Source organism: Parasteatoda tepidariorum, chromosome 1 (assembly GCF_982258835.1).
Source record: "Parasteatoda tepidariorum strain Cologne lab strain chromosome 1, Ptep-v5.0, whole genome shotgun sequence".
In the NCBI taxonomy this organism is placed as follows: Eukaryota; Metazoa; Arthropoda; class Arachnida; order Araneae; family Theridiidae; genus Parasteatoda; species Parasteatoda tepidariorum.
This window is the reverse complement of record NC_141755.1, coordinates 132,715,344-132,741,452: the sequence shown is the minus strand read 5'-3', so window position 1 is coordinate 132,741,452 and position 26,109 is coordinate 132,715,344. Positions and strand designations below refer to the sequence as shown.

The following is a 26,109-nucleotide window of genomic DNA, read 5'->3' as shown; positions in this document are numbered from 1 at the left end:
ATACAGTCGGACTTCTATTTTAAAAAATTCCTTTTTGCGAACTTCTCCCTTTTCCGATTTTTTTTCGAAGAACCGAGAACATTTTGGAAATTTCTTCGTAAAATAACTTCCAAATAGCGAAGTGAATTTTCTATTTAACGAACTTTTCTTCGACATCCTGTTTTCCTATTTTTCAAAAATATTTCAGAACATTTCAAACTTGTTAACACATTTTATGGGGGAGTGACCTTAAATTGACTTTCAAATTTCGGCAGTAAAATCCCTTTCCAGTTTTGTTTGCTTTCCAATAGAAAAACTCAGACAAAACAGATTTTATCAGTAGCAATTAAACTTAAGAACGTATATGGTAATGCATGTTTAAAATTACTTTTATAATAAATGCAAGTATACTTAAATATAGCTTTTTTCAGTTGAAAATATATGTATCATGATAGAGTAACGCTTGATTATGTTTTGCTCTATTCTTGCTTTCCATGTAGATACTAATTTACAAGATAAAGGTGTCTCAATTGCTATTTTAATTATGTTTATGAATTTAAAACCTGTTTCGTATTGCTCAAGTATTTCAAGTACTCCACTAATTTTTCATATAACGAACTTTTTTATCGGGATTTAGCGACTTCATTAAATAGAGGTCCGACTGTATATTTAAACAGTAATAGTTTATTAAAGATCCCAATCATAAACTTAAGGGATTCAAACTAATAAATACACAAATTGACATTTAATGTTTTTTATAACAAGGAAAAATGTGACGCATTTATTAATAATAAAAAATCTTTTTTAGACGGAAAAGTTTTCTTTGGATGCCTGAATATCCCTCAAAGCTGCATGATTAGACAGCGAATCAACACATAAATAACATAAGTAGTAATAACAAACGTTAAGAATCAAGAAAAATACTTTTTTTAAATATGTTAAGATCAGACAATTATTGGCGACCACTTTAGTTTTACTTAATCTAAAAAATCTGCCTAGATTGTGGCATAAAATAATTAAAATCAATACTTAGATTAACAATAATTAACAACTCATAGTTATTACTTATCTCATGTTAAGAGTACCATGTTTTTAGAAAACCCAATTAATAATTTATCAATTTTGGCTGTATTTTTAATAAATGATATATAATACAAATGTTAATTATAGTAGTATATAATGCAAGTATTGTGCATGATTTAATGTCTAATAAAATGTCCCCAATGTTAACAGATTTTTGACGTGTTTAATCAAAAGTGAGTTTGTGACATCAAAATCCAACTCTGTAATTATGATATGCACACTAATAAAAAAACTTTCTTCTTCCTATTGTTGAAAGTTTCTCAAATGCAAAACAACTTCCGAAGACTTTACATGATCATGATAAAATAACTAGTGACAGACGAAGAACTCTTTTCTTGGTTATATTTAGCCACCGCAAAACAATTTATACACACTTAAGATATTCAGTATTAAGTGACTCATTTTGTCTTTAAATTAATAATTACTTTATTTAATTATGTAAAAAAATTAATTCAAAATTATAATTTAACTGTAATTGAAAAAAGTTATCGAGAGTATTTTTAGATTTAAATAAAAGTTATTTATAAAAGCATATTCAACAAAACATTATTTATCTATCATTTACAACTATTATTTATCATACCGAATTTATTAAGATATGTAAAGAATTAAGCAAACTACGAAAACTCCAATAAATTCACATTATAAATGTAAATTACTGTATGGCCCTAAAAAATGTTTATTATTATTATTTGTTATTTAGTTCAGTATTTCTTTAACACTAGAAGAACTGAAACTTAGTGTACACCTATACTACCTATACCCATAACTTAGTGTATAATATTGCCTTTAATTATTATTGAGTTCTCATAAAACAACTTGAGAGTACTGAAAGTTTTTAAAGTAATAATACCATAATTAATAAAAAGTAACAAAGTACAATAAAAGTTTATAAAATATTTATGCAGCTGGTGGACGGTCCCTCAGCTAGAAATATTAATCTTAAAATTCTTAATTGATTCTTAAGTTTAATGAATAAAATGAATAAAAGAAGGATGAAAAGTCTGAGGTGATGAAGTTTCGGGATTCTTCAATGCTTTGGAAACCCACATGGAAATACGTAATTAGTGAATGATCCCCAAGTCAAGTTCAAAGATCATGATACTAAACTATTTTGATTTCGAACGTATATCGCGGGAAGGCCATTTGCCTGCCAATGACGAAGACGATGGCGCGTCACCAACGATGACATTTACAAGAGAAAAAAAATTAACAAGAGAAGAAATTAAAAAGAGAACACCAATTGAAAAAAAAAAGCACCTTTAAGCACTTTTCAAAAAATCTACGCACCCTGTCATTGATGTAAATGATACTCACTTCATTATTTATTAAATATTTCAATTCCTTAATAAATAATGGGCTGAGTAAATAACTCCGTAATACTAGTACAACAATTAGATAGCTTTCTTATAATTCAACGGATAGCTTTCTTATAAAATAAGCAAAAACCAGGAAAATGTATGGCAAAATTTGGTTAAGTTTTTTTGAAGCTATATTTTTTTTGAACAAATATTTATATGAATTGCTCATTTAAAAAAATATTTATGTGGTCTTTAGTGTAAAAAATGCCTATAATAATAATAAACTATTCACACAATTTTTAGATAAAAGAATTGTCTTAAACAGTGGTTAGAACTTGCGCACTACAAGTAGTGAAACTACTGTAGTCGCTACGTTTTTTGTAGTTTGTAGTGTAGCGTACTACTTTCTTAAAAAAAAACTAGTTTAGGGAGATGCAAAAAAAAAAAAGACAGCAATTTGTAGCAATTCTTAGCAACTACTTTTATCGGTAGTTGAGAAAAGAAGTAAAGCTCTAAGGGATTTAATTTTTCGAATTTGATTGGAGCAAATCTTCGCGGATTCGTCAATGAATGCAATGAAAATGACTCTGTGGCTGCAGCTGAGCTTTAATAAATAAAATTACGTATAACTGCGTATTTAAAATTACGTATAACTAGGAATTAAAATAGACAATTAATCACTTTGGTACATACAAATACACACTTGGCACTTACACATACAAATGCGCACTTGTGAAACATTGATGTTATTTCAAAGAAACGGAATGCATTTTCTATGTACTTAATTTATAAGAGGAAATAAAAGAGCATTTAGCAATTGAAAAGATGCGATTATTTGATAATTTCGCATTTCTTAAATTAAATTTTGGCTGTCGAAATATGTGTAAAAATTTGAAGGTTAAATGAACAAATTCGTAAACATTTTTTTGGAAAAACAAACTCACTCTTGTAAACATAAATCTCTCTCAATTATTCCCTTACATTTAATGTAGACCAATTTGTTATTCAAAACCATTTTGAATATAGTTGTAAATTAAGTTTTTCATCAAAGTTTGTCTCCTAAAAGTAGTGAAATAGTTACTACAATTTCAATAGCCACTCCATTTTAAAAAAGTAGTTGCTGTTAACTACATTCGTAACAAAGTAGTTGTAATAAACTATAAAAACAATGTTTTTTCCGACCACTGATCTTAAATGTAATATTTCACTTAATTAGCTTTAATATGGAATCAGTTCATCTAAAAAATAATTTTTCAATGTAACTTAATATAATTTTTTAGACTGACAATTATGGGAACTTCCGAGTTTTAAAATGCTGAATATTACAAAGTTTTTGAGCTTTTTTATCAAAATATCTGAGAGTTAAGACTTACCGAAAGATTTCTGAAGTCACAGATGCCTGCTATCCGGAATCAAGGAGCTTTTGGCACTGAGTAGACCACTGCCAAGGCTATTGCCACACAACCATACAAATAATAAGATCTCATCGGACTTTTTCTAAAACCTAGAAATGTGCAAACACTTTGTTTCAATATTAATCAGATTACTTTAAAAAACATCTACTTTATTCCTACTATTATTTTTCATTGCGAAATATTTTAATAATTAAGTATTGACAAATTTTTGTTTAAATTTAATATTAAAAATAAACTGGGAACTATTATGGTTTTGCCTTTCATATACGAATTGTGCGTAAAAATATCATTTTTGTTTTTTGAATTATATTGATTGAAATAATTTATTAAATTGCGAATTTTCAAAAGTTATTATTATTATTTTACAACAGAACGGGTACTGCCTCATTGAAACAGGAAAGCCATCACATTTTTTTTCTACATTATAAACATATCCTCCAGTTATTAGAGAATTTCTATATTTTCAGAAAATATATTTCTTTTCTAATAGTAGCAAATATTTTGTATTAATACATTTGATTAAGTACAGGGGTCGGACAAAATAATGGAAACACTTCGATAATAACACATTTTTTGATATTTATCAAAAAATATTTAAAAAAAATCAGTTTACAAATTTATAAGTGTGATTAGATCGTGCGATTTCTCCTACATATAAATGAAGTTTAAAACTTTGTGAGGTTTGGGAGACTGACAATAAATTACGAACGGAAATTTTTTCAACACTATGGCTGCGCTAAAAAATGTAACAAAAATGGGCACTTTTACGACTGTTTTCTTCAAAATGATGCAACAATTAAGTGGTTAAATACAATCTCTCACTTAATTAATTTTGATACCAAATCAATTCATCAAAAGAGATTTTTCCCACTCGATATAATTCTTTACACTAATAAATATGGTAAGTAATGACTTTTGAAATAGTAAATATTGGAATATTTTTGGGCTTTTGTTATCAAAATATCTGAGGGTTGAGAAGACGTACCGAAAGGTTTTCGAGGTCTCAGGTGCCTGCTGCCCGCAAGTATTCATTTTTTAAAACAATAAAAACAAATTGGGAACTATCATGGTCTTGCCTATCAAATAGGTAGCCTTTCAAATACCCGTAAGAAATTCTTAATTTACCTAACATTAAAAATAGTTGGCAAGAATCGCTACAAACTACAGTAATATACAATAGTTTAGCTACTTCTGACCACTGATCATAAGTTATAATTTTTTTTCACAACTAAACTGGTACTAAGAATTAAAACAAGAGAACTATCATGTCTTTTTTGTACATTACAAACATATCCTCCTGTCACTAGAGAATTTCTGTATTTTCAGAAAATATTTTTCTTTCTAACTAGTTACAAAAATTATGTATTATTACATTACAATAAATAGAATTTTGTCCACAACAACACATGAAAAATTTAAACAGTTCAGTGAAAAAAGATATCACCCTTAATAATTTTTGTTCGAATGATTTGATTTTCACAAAAAAGTGTCAATCTTAATGGCTCCATCGGATGAAGTCACCCATTACTGGTTCCAATCTTAATGGGTGATAACAAATATGCTAATTAATTAGTGTTAACTACTAATTAATTCACGAAATCAAATACAAAAACGTACTTTCTCGGAATAAACATGAACTTTTCTTTTAGATATATGGATTTTTCACGGTTAAAATCTGGGGGAGGGGAGGTAGCTGCAATCTAGAAATTGTGATCCTTATAGTATATTATAATATTCTATTGTTGATTTCCTAGTTATTTTAGTATTTAGAACATAAAGTCTTTAAGTTTTTTTAGCACAATTTAATTAATGGAACATTAAGCAATTCCTAATAGATTAATATCAATGTATAGTAACTTTTTATAGTAATGTATCATAAAGAGGATAAACAGCATCAGTTAGTCAATATTCTTTCGTAACAGAAATTGATTTTGATTAAGATTTTTAATACAGTTTAAGAATTTCTCAGTCGCATAATATTAAAGTAGGATTACAATATATTAAAGAAAAAAAAGAAACGAAAAAAAAATTGTAAATTGCGAAATGATCCCCCAATTTGCCATTCAAAAATTCCATGATATGATTGCTGTATTTTACTTTATTTTAAAACCATCGTTGAACAGCCGACCCATTTTTTTGTGTGGATTTACTGCTACTAATGTTCAACTCCGTAGCCTTGTGATTTTGAACCTAATCCAGAAGACAAGGGAGCTCCTGGATCAAGTATTGGGAGAAATTTACCTTCGTCGAGCACTTTTTGGTGGAACTAACCCGCATTTGCGTTACATGGAGAGAAAAACATGAAAACCTCCCATAGTTATCCCAACGGCCAATGGACCCATGATTCGTCTAACACTGCGGATATTTTACGTCAGCACTGTGGTCGGTGAAATTCGTATGCGGAATTCGCTGGCCTCGCTGGGATTCGAACCTGGTTCACCTCAATGGAAGGCGAACGCCCTGAGACATCGTGTCTCTATGATTACTGTATTGATTGTAACCAATCATTATAAGAAACGATAGTTGTGAAACTACGAAATTCAATCTTCATGATTTGTTGCTGGATTGACTGAAAATAATAAATAAGTACATCAACTTAAAATGATCACCATCAAAGTTAGATGGTGTATCAAATTTTCATTATTAATTAAAATAAAAAGACTCTGGCATGAAAATCTATTTTTCCCTATTCTTCGATTTGAATAGATTATTTTAAAATTCTTGTTGACTTGAGTAGAAAAAGGTGATCTTCTGAACGTACAAAAAATTCGGGAATAACTGGGCAAAAAGCTGAAAGTTAAAAAATCTACCTAAGTCAGTCTACCAAAGTCAAAATTTTTGATGGTCATATCAAAACATTTTGATGGTTTTTGTTGGTCTCATTGAGGTTAATGATGGTCCAACATCCTTTGATGGTCATCATCATCCAACATTTTCCACTATGCGTTCATGGTTTTCTATATGCCAACAAACTTCATTTATTCCATGATGGAAATTGCTGCTTTAATACTTTATCGGTAAATCATCAAGATAAGTTTGATTCTCATGAACCAACAATCAATGATGGTTCCAACTATGCATTTCCATGATGGTTTGTTGGTTCTCAGAAATATACCATCAAAACATTTTAGTATTTTTTCTTATGTTGGAAAATCATAAAGAGGTTCCTACATTAGGATGGCTGTTTATGCTTGATTTCTAAAAAAACTATGGTGGAAATTTCTGATGGTTTAGTCATCAAAACAAGTTGCTATTCTTATGTTGAACCATAATAAATCATTCGAATTCCTACTTTGGGGTGATGGTTATTTATTTTGGTTACCATCAAAATTACAATGGTTTTATGGTGAAATTATTGATGGTTACCATCAAGATTATGTTGGTCCATCAATGGAAAGCCATCAGAAATTTTGACTTGGGTAATTTAGCTGAATATTTCGGATATCAAGATAACTACAAACTTTACAATATAGAATGCATTTCATGCTACGTATAATTTCTTTTATAAACTTATAATCCCAAGTTAAAACTTTTAATAGTTTTCTATTGATGGACCAACATACATTCTTAGACAACTAACATTCTTGATGAAGTTTGACTTCGGCGATCTGCTGGGAACGGTTTCTTAACGATCAGTCCCCTGCGGGACTCAATTGTTTTTTTAAGTTTGAATAGAAGTAATAGAGATGTTTATTATGCTGTAGAATTTTTTACCAAACTTCGAATAATGGAAAGTTTTTTCTTCTATTACAATATTAGCTACACGAGGTTTCTAATATTGACTACGCGTGGCGGTATAATCTTTAAGAGTTTCAATAACTATATAGGGTTGTTAAAACTCTAATTTGAAACCTGTTTCTTTCGCCAAATGTTTAGAGATGAACATTAGTAACAATTCAGGAGTCTGACCTTCTGTTCATTTACAAGTCGAAATTCTTGATCGTCCCATCAAAATATTTTGATGGTTTTTGCTGGTTTCAGTGCGTTTCATGACGGTCCAACATCATTTCAACATTTTTCATTATGCGTTTATGGTCTTTGATATGCCAACAAACTTCCACCATTCTATGATGGAAAATGCTTTACTTTAATACTATGATGGTTAATCATCTAGACTATGATGGTTAACCACCAAGAGAGATTTGACCTTCTAGGACCAAAATTTCATGATAATCCTTGATGATTTCAACTATACAAATTTTCTATTCATTAATCAAGCCCGATTAACAAGAAAAATAAATATATTTGCAGATGGATCCAAGAAGAGTGATGGTGCTGCAATTGTACAATATGAAGATGGCATAATCACATCAACCACGCAATTGAAACATAACTCCTACAACACTATATTCCAGGCTGAAGCAATAACATTAAAGGAAGCCATGACTCAGGCCATAAAACAACAAATCGCAAGGCAAACTACATTATGGTCAGACAATAATAGCACTTAAAAATTATAATACCACTCATCATATTATACAGGACATCCAAAATCTACTTAATATTACTAATGGCCTCCAAATCTCATGGATTAAAGCACATAATAAACAACGATGGAAATGAACAAGCTGATAACTTAGCTAAAGAGGCAATTAATAAGGGTCAATTTTTCAACATCAAAGTTCCACATTCATTCATTAAGCTTAAAGCTAAAACGCAAATTAAGAAGGCAATATTCACATATTGGAGAAAGGTTAAAATATAAGCTTAGAGGGGTTTACGACGTCCTACAATAGGTTAACGTTTGAAGGCAAAATTCAATATTCGATTATTTTTTTTCAAAGAAATTGGCTGAAACCTTTTTAAGACGTAACTGATTTTTTGGTGGATGGGCTAACGAAAATATTGTTTTGGGCAAGCGAGCTCCAAAATTAGACTAAAATTTTGAGCTTAAATTCAAGCTTATTATTAGTCAGAAATCAGACAAAGCTTCCCACTTATTTTTCAACGGTCAAGAAAAAAATTTAGATGACTAAACCCGCAGGTGGTCAGTATGCACCACAAATGACACGCATAGAATGGCAGAACTCATACCAATATTCCTTTCAATATCGTTGTTTTTTCAGCTAAGGAATGTGTGTTACTTTCTTATAGTTAATTTGTAATGAACTTTTTTTAAAAAACAAAGTCATTGATGAACACCTTCAAAATTTTTCAACTTAACTTTACAACTATCTAACGTAACTCTTTCAGACGAACGCTCTTACGAAAATTTGTACTTAATTCAGGATTTTCTAGATGCAGAAGTCAGTCTTGAACTTCTGGTTCAAGAACTCATTTTAGTCATAAGTCTTTTTTGTTGGGTGATATATCGAAATTTTTTGTTGGGCTAATGACTTTCTTAATTGGGCTAAAAATTATCTAAAAGGTATTTTGGTCATTAATTTTATTTTAGCGATAAGTTAGTTATAAGTTTTGATGTGCTGACGCGAGCTAACGATTTTCTAAAATGGGCAACGTTTTGGAGCAAAATTTGTATTTGCCATCTTTACATTTTAGCCCAAATTCGTTTCGGCTAAAAATTGCTCGGAAGGTTTAAGATTTCCTACAATGATCTTAAATTTGGTGGAATAGCATAAGGTGTTTACCATCATAATTTAGCAAGAAATACAACCGGACCATAACTATTTTTTGGCTGATTAACATTTAAACTTTTGGTTCTTGGGACAAAAATTAGTTAAAACCTGTTTCTGTTGTGGCTCTTTTCCCCTTTTTATGGGTGGACTAACGAAATTTTTAGTCGTGTTGACAGGAGAAATTAATTCCCCACAATAAGCTAATAGTTCTAAACGAAATTCGTAAACTTAGATCAAAAATTTGTTTAGTCAATCAAAAACTGTTTTGGCTGAAAAAACACACTTTTAAGTTGGTAAAAAGAAAGTATTTACGCAATAGCATATGTGACCCAGAAGGATATAAAGGATCCAAACTTACGAGACCATCGGCATGAAGCTGCCTTTACTTCCCAGGTAAGAATTCATTTGAAGCTTCGACTAGACAACAGGGTTTGTACCTCAATTCTTTCCAATGATATCTCAGTGCCTTAGACACATCTTGACTTAAAAAAATAAACTTTTCAGCTAATTAAAAAGTTTGGTGCGCAATAATAGGCAAATCCATATAGGGCTAACTCTGAGTTGTAAAATTTAATTTTGTTTTAAAAATCTTAGATTTTTAAAAAGTTTAGCAAAAACTGACGAACTTTTGTTTCATGGTCGAAAATTGGCTATTTTAATTTTTTTTTTTTTTTTTTTTTTTTTTTTTGGTGGATTGCTTGGGGTAACAAAATTTTTACAGGAAAATAATATTTTGAAGCCAAAATCAATATTGCGGTTTCAATCATTTCATCGAGTCAAAAATCATTTAAAGCTTGTTTTGGCTATTTTTTAAAAATAATTTGATAATTTTTTAATGTTCTTTGGCGATTGTGATCTTGAACGGCTGATTTCTAGATCATAAAATATATGAAACCTATTTTGGAAAGCGTTCTGTATTTATGCTAATAATCTAACGAATCTTGACAATGAGCGACGATTGTGATTCTGGGGAAATATCTAGAAGGATAAATGCTTACTATTAGAGGCTAACTTTAAACGCGAAATTCAAATTTGAGATTTCCGGGACAAAAATTTTTTATAGTTTGTTTTTACCGTGCCATAAATTTTTTTGTCGAATGGGCTGACAAGAACATATTTTGGATTAGAATGCACTAACAACTTCTTACAATGTACTCGCGTTCTGAAAAAAAAATGATCTTGTTTCTATTTGAAAATATAGTTAAAATTTATTAAAACAAAACTTTTTTATAACAAATTCGATAACGAATAACTTATTTTACTTTATTTCATAACAGTCGTTGAACAGCTGATCCAGTTTTCGGGTTTGCGACTACTAATGATCAACTTTATAGCCTTGCAATTTTGAACCCAATCCAGAAGACAAGGGAACTCCTGGATCAAATATTGGGAAAAAATGCTTTCGTGGAGGCCTTTTTGATGGAACTAAATCGCATTTGCGTTACATGGAGAGGAAGACCACGAGAACCTCCAACGGTTAACCTGACGGCAGAGGGGCTCTAACCCATGATCCCTCTACCATTGAGGATATATACCTTCAGCACTGTGGTCGGTGAACGGATGCGAAATTCGTATCTACCAGCCATCGCGGTTCTATTGCATAGTAAAATGAAGGCGATGGTGGTAGCGTCGTTGGCTGCTCACTTCACTTGTGGGTCATAAATTCCATAGCCTTTCAATTTTGAACCGAATCCAGAAGAAAAGGGAACTCCTGGATTGAGTATTAGGAAAAAAAATGCCTTCGTGGAGGCCTTTTTGATGGAACTAAACCCATTTGCTTTACATGGTGAGGAAGACCACGAGAACCTCCCACGGTTAGCCTAACGGCAAAGGGACTCTATCCCATGATCCCTCTACCATCGAGGATATTTCAAGTCAGCACTGTGGTCTGTGCAATTCGTATCGACTAGCCATCGGGGGATTCGAACCCGGTTCTCCTCATTGTAAAAGCGAAAGCTCTATCCCCTAAGGCATGACGACTTAACGAATATCTTATGGAATTTACATTGTCCTACAATAAAGTTGTGTTTGAATGTAAAATCCATATTTGTAGTTTTTTATTAAAAAAGATGGAAAAAACGTTAAACCTTTTACATAAATATAATATGCAACGTGTAATATTATTATTATTATTTTAGCTGCGATGTTAACGAAAGTTTTTATTGAGGTACCGATTTTCTAAATTAGGCTAAAACTGAGATATTAAATTCAAACTTAGCAGATGGCAAAGAGGAATTTATAAATTTCTCCGGAGGCTACGAATACATTGATTTAGACTAATCTGTGCCGCTATGAGGTTCGAGAAGGACTTATTGTTTGATATATGTTTTATTTTTTCGAGTCCTTCTTTAGGTTACTGAGTGAATTTGGACGGAGAGTAGCTAAAACTTGTTTGGGACATTGTTTTTAGCAGTCAAGCAAACCGATATTTCTGATGCGCTATGGGGGGAAGCAAACGATATTCTACAATCTTTACAGTAGTTTGAACCATATTTTATAAATTTTCAAAAAAAAATTTTATGAAAATTCTTATGTTCTCTAGTAATTAGTATGCACTTTTCATTAACTTCAAGAAGTGGTATTTTGAAAATATTAATTAGAATATATTTCTCAAATATTTTATGGGTTATTCTTATATATTTTATGGGTCTGCAGGAAACATTCCAAAATCGACGTAATTTTCTCAAATGGAATGAATAAATAAATACAAAAAAGATTGCGCTCTTCAAAATCAATGTTTATTGGAGAAGTAGTTTAAGAGAAAATGCTTCTTGAGTGTAGAAATTTAACATTTTGAGCTAAAAAACCTAGCAATAGGAAGAGTTACAAACGTTAAAAAGAAGCCAAGAGTTCTTAAAAAAGAATAAAAAATATTTCTACTGTAATTAGAATTAAAACTCAAAATGTTCTAGAATATTTATTCAGAAGTAAACATTAAAAAACATTTCAATTTCGGGCGAATCCAGTGGTCGAAAAGACTACATTATTTTTGTAGTTTACTACAGCTATGTAGTTAACTACTAACGATAACTAATAGATAACTAATTTGTAACTATGCTAGTTACAAATGTAGTTAACTACATCTGCAAATACTTTTTTAAATGTAGTGACTATAAACTACTTTGGAATTGTAGTAACTGCTTCACTGCTTTAAAAGAAACGAACTTTGCTAGAGAACTTAATTTACACCGAAGTTTAAAATGGTTTTGAATAAGAAATTGGCTTACATTATATATAAGGAAATATATTTAAGAAATATTTATTCATGTTTACAAGAGCGAGTTTGTTATTCCAAAACATTTTTTTCGAATTTTTTCGTTTAGCCTTCAATATTTTATGCCTTTTCCGACAGCAAATATTTAATTTAAGAAATGCGAAATTATCAAACATTATACAAAATAATTAGTTTCTTTAATTGTTCTAGACCATTTTATTTAGTCTAAGAAATTAAGTACATCGAAAATACGTTCCGTTTGTTTAAAATATTATCTTTACGAATTTGCATTCGCTTATGAAGTTGTAATTAATTATCAAAGTGATTATCTATTTCTCGTAATGACTAGTTTAAATCTATGTTAACGCTCAGCTGCAACCACAGGGTCATTTTTCATTGCATCCATCAAATTCAAAAAATTATATTCGTTAGAACCATGTTTCTAAAATTAGTTACCAGGACTCGCTACAAACTACTGTTTTTGTTTGTATGACACTACTCACTAGGACTGGGTGATAAATCGATGCATAAGAAAATATCGATTCTAAGCAATCATCGCCGATCCGATGTTTAGATTTCCAATTTTACGAAGCATCGGAAATCGTGATACACTGAGATGTGTACAATATTTTCCTATGTATATCGTTGACATCTATGTCTACACGCGTGATGTTGGGAATTGTTCCCGATAGTATATCGACCGTTTGCAAGCTCGTGCGAAGAGTATTTTCCTCCGTAAGTGTGCAGCGATATCCTTGGAGATGATTTATATCTTACCCCGATTTTTTTACATTGTGACTCATCTGCTCCTTTCCTTTGAAATAACATCACGAGTGGGAATTCACAAGCGAAAGTGTGACCTAAGTAATTAATCTCCTATTTTTTATAATAACCAGTCTAAATATGACGTTATACGCGATTTTTAAATGAGTAATTTCTGTTAAATCTCAGCTGCATCCATAGGGTTATTTTCTTTGCATCCATTGATTAACCGGCGAAGATTCGCCACCATTAAAGTTGAAATATTAGTTACGTTAGAACTGTTTTTCTTTTCTAAACTAACATTAAAAGTAGTTGCCAGGAATTGCTACAAACTACTTTTTTTTTTGTATCGTATTACTCACTCAGGGTGCATAGCCAAATCTTTCAGCAAAAAATAAGCACCTTTTAAGTACTTTTTAAGCACTCAAAAAATATTTTTAGCACTATATACATTAATAAAGGACAAAATAATTTTCAAAGACCTTACACGATCGTGCTAAAATAACTTGTTTCTGACAAAGAACTCTTTTCTTGATTATATCAGCCATTAAAAAATTAACGAGAGATTCTTCGGTACGATATCAGAGGGTGGAAAATGAAGTCTGAAATTGAGAATATCTTGCAAAATGCAGCAGAGTTGCAAACGAGAGTACAAGAATCTCACCGATCCCAGCTCACTAGATGCACATGCGGACCCCTCAAGTATTTCATCAAACCTGCAACATGATTAGCGCTGTCATGCGTTATGGACCGATGGTACGCCGTATTGGATTATGGTTGAATGAATTGTAAAAACGTTGAACGTGAAAACCATGCTTTTGCATACTTGACGAAAATCAACATGGTAAAGAAGAAAAAAAAATCTCATTTTCGAAAAGTGAAAGTTAAGCACTTTTTAAAAACACCCCATGGCAAAAGCACCTTTAAGGGCTTTTAAGTAACGAAAATCGAAAATACACACCTTTAAGTACTTTTTAAAAACACTACACACTATGTCACTACACTACTTTTGTTAAAAAATAGCACACTACACTACAAACTACGAAGAAAAGTAGCGACTACAGTAGTTTCACTACGAATGCACCGACCACTGCAATACATTTTATGTCTTAATAGATTCTTCGTGCAATTATTTGCTGAATAAAAATGGAAGGGGAAGAAATGTGTAAAAGCACCAATAACCACATATTGTTTACTTTACATACTAAAACTGCCTCAGATAGTAAAATTCCCTTGAAAATTTACAATCAAGTTTTTAAAAATAAATTATAAGCCAACCACATATAAAAAAAAAATAGTCTTCATCAATAAGTAAACCCCTGTAGCAGAATTTTTTTCGGGGCTTTCTGCAACGTGACTCCTTAATACTAATATCTTTCTGCAAGATAGTTTTAAAAATAAAAAATATATACCTGTTACTAATTGAAAGTAACAAAATCATCAACTTCAAAAATAAAACTTCCATTAAAAATCAAATTATATAACTTTTTTATTCGAACATTTAATATTTTTGCAGATATTCCAGTATTTTGTGGGAGGAAAACAGACTAATTATTTCCTTTTTCGCATTTTGTAAATCATTGCATTAGAAAAAAAATCGTGAATTCAGTTGCAGTAACTATCAAAAAAAATTTACGACAAAATCACTCGAATCGGACTTTTCAAGAAGAGATTACTAAATGTGAGTTTTCATTTTGAGATTCAGTTATTGTAATAAATGATATCTTATTAAAAATATAGGATTTTAATAATTGTGGAAATCAATAGTAATAACTACATTAAAAAAATAGATCGAAACCTTTTACAGAAAAAGAAAACCGAAATTTTTAACTTCTCAAAGGAAAAATTTCGTGTCCAGCGACAGTGTCCTTCCCTTGTCACCACGATTCTGCCACGGGGAAGTAAACAAAACACATACAAGTAATCCTTACAAAAAGAGAAATCATATGATGACAGCACAGTCTTTCATTTGACACTCATAATTTAAAAATACAGAAATTTTGTTATAACTTTGACCTATTTTATGTTTTCAACCATAATGTGTAAATCAATGTCTAGCACTTTTCGAAAATTGATGGCTAACAATAGAAAATGCATTAATTTAAAGTAAAGTCTAACCAAGTGAATAAATTAGAACTTTCAATCTCTATTTCAGCGGTTACTACTATAGTTGCAACTTCTAATATACTCAAATTGTTTTTTTTTTGTTTTTTTTAACACAGCAGTTTAAGATAGATACTTTAAAATTTTTAAAAAATTTCTGAGGACTTTTCTATTTTCAGTTCTTAATTCTTTAAAATAAATACAAATCAGAAGCATACTGTATATAAGTAATTTAAAAGTAATATAAATTATTGATTTAAAATTTTTTTTTCTTTTAGTAGGATAGTTGTGAAATAAATTACTTTAACTTAACCAATTAGGACAAATTACAAGACAATTTTGGAGTTAAATCACAATCCCTATAGAAAAAAACTATTAGTATGCTGACAATTTCAAATATATTTTTTTAGTATTAATTAATTTAAAATGAATTGAATAAACATCAGATTAACCAATTTTAAAAAATTAATGTTTTTTTAGTTATCAAAAGTAATTTTTCTTGTATAACAGAAAGAATTTATTTAAAAACAGTCGAAAATTAACATGCATAAAAAATTATACATACAATTTTTATACATAATAAATTATATCATAATCTGGATTGCCAACCGTTTCTTGGAAAAATTTCTTTTAGAAGAAGTTTTGTATGAAAGGCCACTTTTATCTAGCTCCCATGTGGTGAGATTTTTAAAATATTCGCAAAACTAAGAAATAATTCAGAGAGTTTTTAACTGCCTACCACTTTATAAAATATTTAGCTAAAACCATAGTAGTTAGCAGCCCTGTATATTAATACATAACAATTCTGTACAGAATGCTAAAGACATTTTGTTAATATGTACAAAATTACGAGCTGCACAGAAAATATATTATGCATAGAGGATTAAATTATGTATAGAAAATTAGAAAAACTGTTTATGCACAATTGTAAATTTATACGATGTTAATATTATACATGTTCTAAATATTTACTGCGAAGTTTATTAAAAAATTAACACTATTTACCATCACTCTGTAATAAATGCCAAACACTGATTTAAATACATTTTTCTCTTCAATTAAAAAAGAAGAAATGTTGTTTGATTAACTATTAATATCTCTTTCGCTTGATTCATTGTTTAATGAGTAACTCAAGATAAAAGCAATTTTAACAAATGAGCTATTTAACGTACCTTAAGGACTTGTCCTTTTCTAAAACTGAGCTCGTCATCGGCAGTGGCATTAAAATCGTGTTTGGCTATTGCTTCCATTTTTCAATTGAATAAATTAGGAGAATTAATATTTAAACAAACTGTCACGAATATAAAAATGTCAATATCAGGCGTCAATTATGAATATCTGCGATAGGGAAATAAATAAACAGGCAAGTTGTTTATACAAAAATAAAGGATCAAGAAGAGAGTTGCGTGAAAAACATGTTGAAGAAATGTAAAATATGCATATTCTTCAAACAGGGAGAATCCACCTGTCTGATAAAAAGTTTCTCTCCTTAGAAGAGTTACAGATGATAACAGACGAGAGTCAAAAATAGATCAATTCGAGTTAGGTCGCCGCCCTTCACTAAATCCCAATACGGAATTTGATTTCAAATATAGTTCACAATATAATACAATTTCAAAGTACACTGACGCCCACAACATATAAATATGTGTTCAAATTTTACTGCTTTTAATCGATCCTCACAAAATTGAAGCAATAAACAATATATAATAGCGGATTGACACACCTTTGATGCAATAACAAAAATATATAAACAATTTTATATAAAATAAAAAAAACTGTCTCTTCTACTACAATATTATCTTACATTACAAAATTATAAGAAAATTTAAATAGATTGAGATCATCAAATACTAGTTAAATATCGATTTGTCGGTTTTTAATTAAGGCAATATATCGAACTATATTTCAACAGAGTGGATCGCTCTTACTGCACTGCGACAACAAAACTCTACGCAAAGTAAATAAATGCTGAAAAAGTCGGGAAATCCCAGAAAGGAAAGATAGTTGAAATGAGTAATAATTGCTAAAACTTTGCTTTGTTGAGACCCGTCGAATATGTAAAATTGAAAGTCATTTTGATTTATTTTTATTTTATTGAGATTACATACATTTGCTGACTTGTGTGCTCTATATATAGGCTTATAAGTCATTGTCAAGTAGAAAATACAGATAGAACAATTCAGAGAAAGACATCACAAAGAATACATCCAGGGTTACGGCGGGATTCGAACCCGCTACCTCCACGCTTAACAGAGCGTTTGGACCAGCGATACCGCTCGGCCAGGGAGGCCCCTTCATTTTGAAAGACTGTTAATGCAAACAGGATAGGGTCCCGCAGTGGACTGATCGTTAAGACACGGTTCCCGGCAGATCACCGAAGTCAAGCATCACTGGCTACGGTCAGTGTGCGGGTGGGTGACCACTTGGATCAGTCTGCGTAGGGACCGAGGGTGTGCGGTATTGGTCCTCGTTAAACTGTGCTACCGTAAAGTGCTCGACTTCGCGTGCAGGTCGTCGGGCTACCGAAGCGGGGGTGCCATCCCCTCTGCAGAGGATCAAAATTGCGATGGCATGTCTTCGGATCATCCTCCGGGATGTTTCCCAGACCGTCGCCAATAGCCCATTGTGCAGCTCTAGTGCGACGTAAATTAACAACAACAACAACAGCAAACAGGATAGGTGTCCACACATGTTTTAAATATCAAGTCTCTCTTGTCTCAGAACCGAAATTTTATATGGTTGGAAAGATCATTTTCTTTCAACTAAGTAATGTCCCGCCAACATTCTTGACACGCTTTTCTTTTAGTTAGTTTATTTTATAGAAATAGATTTTCATTCTAATCCAACACCCGTGATAAATTCCGAATTTCTGATTGAAGAGAGGGTTGTTGTAGTTCATTTACGAGGCACTAGAGCTGCATAGTGGGCTATTGGCGACGGTCGATCTCTGAGGATGATCACAATTTTGATCCACTGCACAGGGGATGGCACTTCGGGGTAGCCCGACGACAATTGAAGAGGCGGAAATGGTGCAATTGGCCGATAAAGTGAGGATGGCCCTTCATCATTTTAATTTCAGAGCTGTGGTCAGGTTTGGAAACCGTCATGAGCTGGGATCCTCTTGGCGGATTTTTGTCGTAGAAGAAAAACGATTATCTTTATCACACAATCGCTTTTAAACTTTTCTTTAAAATCTGTTTGCAATCAGACTTTTGTATAAGAACTTACGCAGATAGCAAAATAAGGTTTATTTTAACTCAACAAAAACCTTTTAATGTAAACTAAAAAGGTTTTTTTATGCAGTTTGCAAGATTTGTGGCGCTCTATTCTACGCACATAATCCTATTCAGAAAACCTGGGATAGAAAACAACCTTTTATATAAAAACCTAAAAATCAAGGTTGCAGGGCCCAAGGATTACCCATTAGGCCAGACTAGGCCCAATCAATATTCGCCTTGAAATGGAATTTTTGAAATTAAATTTTAAAAAATTAAGAAAAACAATGATTTTTCAAATATTGTCAAAGTGTTATGATAATTTTTTAGTTCTAATTTAAAATAAAGTAAAATTTAATTTATTACCGTAAACCGGGGCGAGTTTACCCATCCAGGGGAGAGTCTACCCATTTTAGTTTTATTTAATTTTCACTATTTTAAATTGCAAATAAAATTTTTTTAACCGACGGAGGACTTAGTTCAGACTCTAAGGAAGATGGCGCTGTAGTAGTTTGATCCGTTTTTATTTATTTGGTGTCTTTTTAACCGACCTGCTCAAACGTCTTTTGAGAGATTTGTATTGAAAATCAGCAAACTTTTAGTTGGTGCTCCGTAAGTATATTATTATTATTACTATTTTCACTTTGGTTAAGTGATAAACTTATCTAAGACTAAGATTACATTAATTTTATATGAAAAAAAACAAAAAGAGTGCAAGTTTTGCTGTTGTAAACAAAAAGCCAGAATTCTCGGGGCGAGTCTACCCATTCGTATTTAGTTTTAATAAAGCATAATAATATAATTTAGAACTTTGTTTATATTTAAATTAAGTCATTTTAAATGAATTTGAGTATATTATTTTAATTCTGCATTGATAAATTTATCATTAATAAGAAAATTTATAGGTTAAATATAAATGTAAATATAAAATTTGTTTATTTTACCTATTTTTTCAATTTTTATATTACAAAAATAACTTTTTTTATTTAATGCAAGTTAAATAAATTATTATTTATAAATTATTATTACCTCCCAAAAGAATGGGAAAAGGATTTTTCATGATTCCCAATGTTTGAATTTTGATTTTGTTAATAATCTTTAATTAATATTATTTATTAATTATTTAATTGTAAATTTATATTAATTTTAATTTATTTTTATCAACAATAATCAGAAAAAAATGTTATTTTATAATGTTAATGATTTTAAAAACAAAACTGTGATCAAAATGTGATAATCGATCAAATACTCAATTTGTGTTATTTTATGAATAAAAAAATGGAATATATAATAAAGTTAAGAATTTTACTTCATAAATATCCTATATAGTAACTAAAATAACAATTTAATAGTAAAATTTGATTATTTACAATGTTAACATCCATTTTAGTAGAATGGGTAGACTCGCCCCATACGAGAGATTTGTCAGCAGTTCTATAAAAATATACAGTAACAGCGTAACTGTTAATATTTTCTGAAATCGATTTCACAGCTTTAAAGAGGGATAAATAGCGATTCCGAAACACCTATTAAAAGCCTTTTTTCTTTAATATTTACAAAAGTTTGACCACTTGAAAGTTGACAAACTGAAAAAATGGGTAGACTCGCCCCGTTTTACGGTATTATTTATTTTAATTTCAAATATGCTTTCTTAAAATGAAAAGATAGATAAATACTTGTATATTTGATTAAATAAAAAATAGAAGAAAATTTAATCTAAGGGCCCCATAATTTGAATGGCCTAGGGACCCGCTACGCTTAAACCGGCCCTGCGAGGTTGTCTTAGGGTTTTCAAGAGTGGAAAAAATCTTTGAACAAAGCTAGTCTCAAGGTGAAAATAATCTTAAATCTAGGTCATTATAAGGTTTCTTTTCGCAAAGTCTTGTATGCTCAACTAAAATCCACCTGGTCATGAAATTGTAATGCAATCTTATTTCTAGTGTGACGTCATCTAAAACGTCATTATGGACCTTCTTAAGTCAATGACATTAACGTCATTATGACAATTTCTTTTTAAAAAAGCTTTAAAATTAATTTAGAACTTCTTTAGGATGAAAGGTCTGCAATAATTTTACTTTATTTGAAGAAAAAAAGGTTTTTAATACAAGCATTTTTATGACAATAAAGCGAAAACTGCGACACTAAGGCAGTGTTTCCCAAAGTGTGGTACGCGTACCCCCAGGGGTACGGGAACAGTTTAGCGGGGGTACGCGTTCTTATGCGAAATATTTGCTACAAACGAAAATTTTAAAAAATTTTACTTTAAAACAAAGCTAGCCAAGAAAACTTACGATTAATAAGTTAAACAGTTAATAATTAGTGCTGTCAACAGCCAGTTGTGATTTTTAACTTTTGTGCAATTTTTTTATAGTAAAAAATACATTCATTTTTATTAGTGGTACGCAGCGTTGTGAAAAATTTAGAAAGGGTACCCAAAAGTCATAAGCTTGGGAAACACTGCTGTAAGGTTACATGCTTTCTGGAAATACTTTTCGAATCTTTCTCCAACTATAAACTTCTTGTAGACAATAAATTTAAGTTGAAAATGGCATAACAAATAATTATTTTAAGCAGAATATGGCTTTTAAAGTTAATAAAAGATTTTTTTCCCCTTGATTCAAAGTTTAATATTCAAAATTTCATTTATACATGCTACAGTCAAACCCCGCTATAGTGAACACGGTTTATAGTGAACTCCCGGATATAGTGAACGAAATGTGCGGTTCTGTACCTTGCTATACCCGTATAATGTTATTTTTCGTGGCTATAGTGAACCAAAAAAGTAAGAAAGTTGGATATAATGAACTTTTTTTTGTCCTCGACTGATTTTTTTCTTCATTTTTTGTGTGTGATAACTTTGAAATTTTTACTTCAAAATAAATACATGTACCGATTTTTGAAACCATCTATAGAGGAGAATGTTGCGATAAGCATTTTTTCTTGCTTGCTTTTTCAATTCTCACTTTCTCATCCCTAAACAAACCAAGCAAATGTTTCCAACCCAGACTGATGATGTACCTGTCAGGTCAGTGGGTTCATTTCTGTCCTCTTTTCGGTCATTCTATATACATAATTCGCATCTTTAACAAGGAAAGATACTTGTTTTTATATGTAGAACGCATTTCCTCCGATTTTTCCTTTTTTCTATTGTGCCCATTATTCGCTATTTTCCGAAGAAAAAAATATATATTTTGCGTATAAAACGCTTTAAAATATCGAAAAACATATTGAAAAAAAAAATATAAAATAAAATAAACAAAACAAAAAAAAAATTCAAAGCATGACCACCGCCGGGATTTACCGCTCAGCCAATTTTACTCGCGCACAGCCCCAACCACTGGGCCACGCCATACACGGTGTTGCCACGAATATTTAGCTTAAGGAGAAATCTCCCGTTTAGTCAACTAAAAAGGTTTTTGGCCCATTGTGGGCCCAATAATTGTTCGATAAAAATTTCCTTTGGTACGATTGTTCGGCCCATGGAACCCTACTTTTCGGCCCAATTTGAACATTATAGCTTAGTATTAATGGGAGTTACGTGGTTTTGACGTGTGCGTGCCTGCGGAGACGATTTTTATCCCTTTTTCAGCAATTATTCGCACCTTAAAAAAGAAAAATACTTATTTTTATATATAGGACACTTTATTCACGTTAAAATATTGAAAATATATTTTAAAAAATTACATAAAATAAATAAAGAAATTAAAAATAAACCTTCACTTGGTACCGAACCCAATACCTAAACGGATACAAACCGTAAATTCGGGCAGAGTTTAAAAATTATAGGTTAAAATTAAAGGGAGTTACGTGGTGCGACATGTGCGTGCCTCCGGAGACGAAATTTATCCGTTTTTCTGCCAATATTCGCTCTTTAATAAAGAAAGGTACTTGTTTTTATATATATAAAACACTTTATTCATGTTAAAATACTGAAGAACATGTTAAAAAATAATATAAAATAAAATAAATGAAAAAATTATCTGAAATTTATCCTTTTTTAATTATTATTCGCTCTTTACCAAAGAGAGAAATAGTTTTTTTTTTTATATATAGAACTCTTTATTCACATTGAAATATCGGAACAGATGTTAAAAGAATAATATAAAATAAAATTTAAAAAAATTACTTGAAATTTATCCTTTTTCAACTATTATTCGCTCTTTACCAAAGAGAGAAATAGTTATTTTTTATAGAACTATTTATTCACGTTAAAATATCGGAAAAGATGTTAAAAGAATAATATAAAATAAAATTAAAAAAAATTACCTGAAATTTATCCTTTTTTAACTATTATTCGCTCTTTACCAAAGAGAGAAATAGTTATTTTTTATAGAACTCTTTATTCACGTTAAAATATCGGAAAAGATGTTAAAAGAATAATATAAAATAAAATTAAAAAAAATACCTGAAATTTATCATTTTTTAACTATTATTCGCTCTTTACCAAAGAGAGAAATAGTTATTTTTTATATATAGAACTCTTTATTCACATTGAAATATCGGAAAAGATGTTAAAAAATGATATAAAATAAAATAAATAAAAAAATTACCTGAAATTTATCCTTTTTTAACTATTATTCGCTCTTTACCAAAGAGAGAAATAGTTATTTTTTATAGAACTCTTTATTCACGTTAAAATATCGGAAAAGATGCTAAAAGAATAATATAAAATAAAATTTAAAATAAATACCTGAAATTTATCCTTTTTTAACTTTTATTCGCTCTTTACCAAAGAGAGAAATAGTTATTTTTTATATATAGAACTCTTTATTCACATTGAAATATCGGAAAATTCACACACACAAAGATGCTAAACACAAAGATTCACACAAAGATGCTAAAAAATAATATAAAATAAAATAAGTAAAAAAATTACCTGAAATTTATCCTTTTTTAACTATTATTCGCTCTTTACCAAAGAGAGAAATAGTTATTTTTTATATATAGAACTCTTTATTCACATTAAAATATCGGAAAAGATATTAAAAGAATAATATAAAATAAAATAAATAAAAAAATAAAATAAAATATAACCCTCGTCCGGTTTTGAACCCCGGGTCTTGCCAGCGGCACTACCCACTGCTCTACGACGCTTCACACGCTGTACCCACGAATATTTAGCTTAAAGAACCTCCTTTCGGTTAGTCAACAAAACCTATTTTGGCCTATTGGGTGCTCTGAATGGCGCATAAAAATTCCCTTTGGTACGGTATATTAAACTCTAATTTTGGGCCGAGTTTAAAATTAATTTCTCGCCGCGAGTTTGAAAGTTATGAGGGAGATACGTGGTGTGTCGTATGTGTGGTGTTGGAGCCGAAATTTATCCCTATTTTAGCTATTTTTCGCTCTTTCTCAAACAAAAATGATAATTTTTATTTGCAGAACACTTTAAAATTTTAAAAAAGATGCAAAAAAAAATAATATAAAATAAATAAATAAATGAAAAATTTAAAAATTAACCCTTGACTGACTTCGGACCCTCAGCCTTCAAATTTCTTTTTAACCCGCGACGCTACCAACCAGCCTCTCACGCTGGTTTCACGAATAACTAAAGAACTTTCCTGCGGTTATTTATCGGAACCTATTTTGGTCCATTGTGGTCCCCCTAATTTGTCTATAAAAATTTCCTCGGTACGATTGTTTAGTATTTTAAACTATAATTTCTGCAGCGTTTGAAAGTTAATATTAAATGGAGATACGTGTTGATTCGTATGCGTAGCGTCGGAGCCGAAATTTAGCAGTTAATAACAAGAATTTAAAAATAAAAAATTACGAAAACTATATCAAAAATCGCGAACTGTATAAAACGATTTAATTTCGTGATAAAGTATATCGTGATAAAGTATATCTAGTTCTGATTTTCGTCAGTTAACTGAAACGGGTAATAAATTGTTGTAGAAAATTTCAAAAGAATTTGAAGATATTCAAGAACAAGAATTTAAAAATAAGAAATAATGAAAACTATTTCGAAAATCGCGACCAATACAAAACGATTGATTGCACGATAAAGTATTTTGTTCTCCTTTTTTAGTTCTGAGTTTCGTCAGTACTTTTTTAAAATAGTAAATCATTTCATAACTTGTAAATCAATGTTATTGAAGTATGTTAAATCAATTTTTAACATACACTTCAAGAAGCACGAAAATTCCATGTTATATTTAGTTGAAACTTTCTTAATCGGCACAGAACATTTGAAATAACTAATTTTTTAAAGTTACGAATCATTTCACAACTTATTTTAATATCAAGAAAATCTAGATGCAAAAAAATTTTACGCACATTTAGTTCAAACATTTTTTAATTGGCGAATTTTGAATTGGCGACTTTAGTTCAGAAAATTTCAAATAACTAATTAGGGAGAAGCAAGGATTATAACAACCCTGGAACACAAAACAAATTAGAATTCTCTCTCTTCTTGTGGAACAAGATTTAATTTTTAAAGTTTCTGTAATTTGATAGAGACGTTAAATATAAGTTTGTTCGTTGTTTGTTTATGTCAAAGTATAGTGGTATTTGTAACATAGTGGTATAGATATATGTTAGTGGTTTTCGAGACTGAAAGTAACAACTCAAGTCTGGCTTGTGATCTATCAAGTAAGTTTCCATTATAGTTGCTATATAATTCGTTATTACTTACCTATAATTTATCGCCACGTTTTGTTTTTGCGTTTATTTCATAATTGTTTACGTTAATAGTTGTGATTGAAGTGATTTTTTATTTTTATTCATAGATTTGTTTTCTTAAGAAATGCAGTTATTTTCATTAATTACGGATTTTGATTCATTTATTTATATACACTGATTTGCGTGAGGTTAAATTTCAGTAGAATTATATACTTTATTGGAATTATATACTTTAAAATGGTATGTGTAAGGAATGATTATTAAATGTTTAATATTCTTACAAAGTTATTTTAGGAAGATGTTTATGAATAAATTTGTATAATTATCTGAGACAGATTAAATCACGCTTTTTATATCAATCTTTCGATATCAATTCAGATAGTATAAATTAAAGAATTGTTACTTAAGTAATTTTTACGGGTGCTTGATTAAGAAAATTATCTAGAAATTATATATATAATATATAAGAACACACAAATATCACGCAATATTAAAATCAAGCATCATGATTCTTATTTAGGAAATTTCAAACCGCACATCGTGATTCATATTCACTTGATTTAAAAGTAGCACACTGTGATCTCAGGAATTGAATTGTTATTAGCAGTATTTTAAAATTATGTATCCCGGTTTATATTCAAGTGATTTTAAAATCAAACTTTGATTCTTCTCCGTGCTAGAGCCCCTGAATTCCTAGCCTTACTCCGTACTATTTTAAATTCAAATATTACGATTCGCAAACACTATAAATATCACGCTTCTTATTCCAATGATTTAAAAGTCGCACATTGCGATCACGAAATTTAGCTTTTAAGAATTTAGTTTTTGTAGTTG

General features: G+C 30.3%; 2 long non-coding RNA genes across 2 annotated transcripts in view; one reads left to right on the top strand and one right to left on the bottom strand.

Moving 5' to 3' along the window:
* The window catches only part of LOC122272502 (uncharacterized), a 49,781-nt gene extending 32,403 nt beyond the window's left edge, over positions 1-17,378 (bottom strand). Inside the window, exons 1-2 of the long non-coding RNA XR_015429774.1 lie at positions 16,606-17,378; positions 3,737-3,867 (exon numbers count right to left, since the gene is read on the bottom strand). This is a non-coding gene — a long non-coding RNA (uncharacterized LOC122272502). The remainder of the gene's footprint in view (positions 1-3,736; positions 3,868-16,605) is intronic.
* Positions 17,379-25,071: 7,693 nt separating this feature from the next.
* The window catches only part of LOC147816991 (uncharacterized), a 101,402-nt gene continuing 100,364 nt past the window's right edge, over positions 25,072-26,109 (top strand). Inside the window, exon 1 of the long non-coding RNA XR_015429759.1 lies at positions 25,072-25,245. This is a non-coding gene — a long non-coding RNA (uncharacterized LOC147816991). The remainder of the gene's footprint in view (positions 25,246-26,109) is intronic.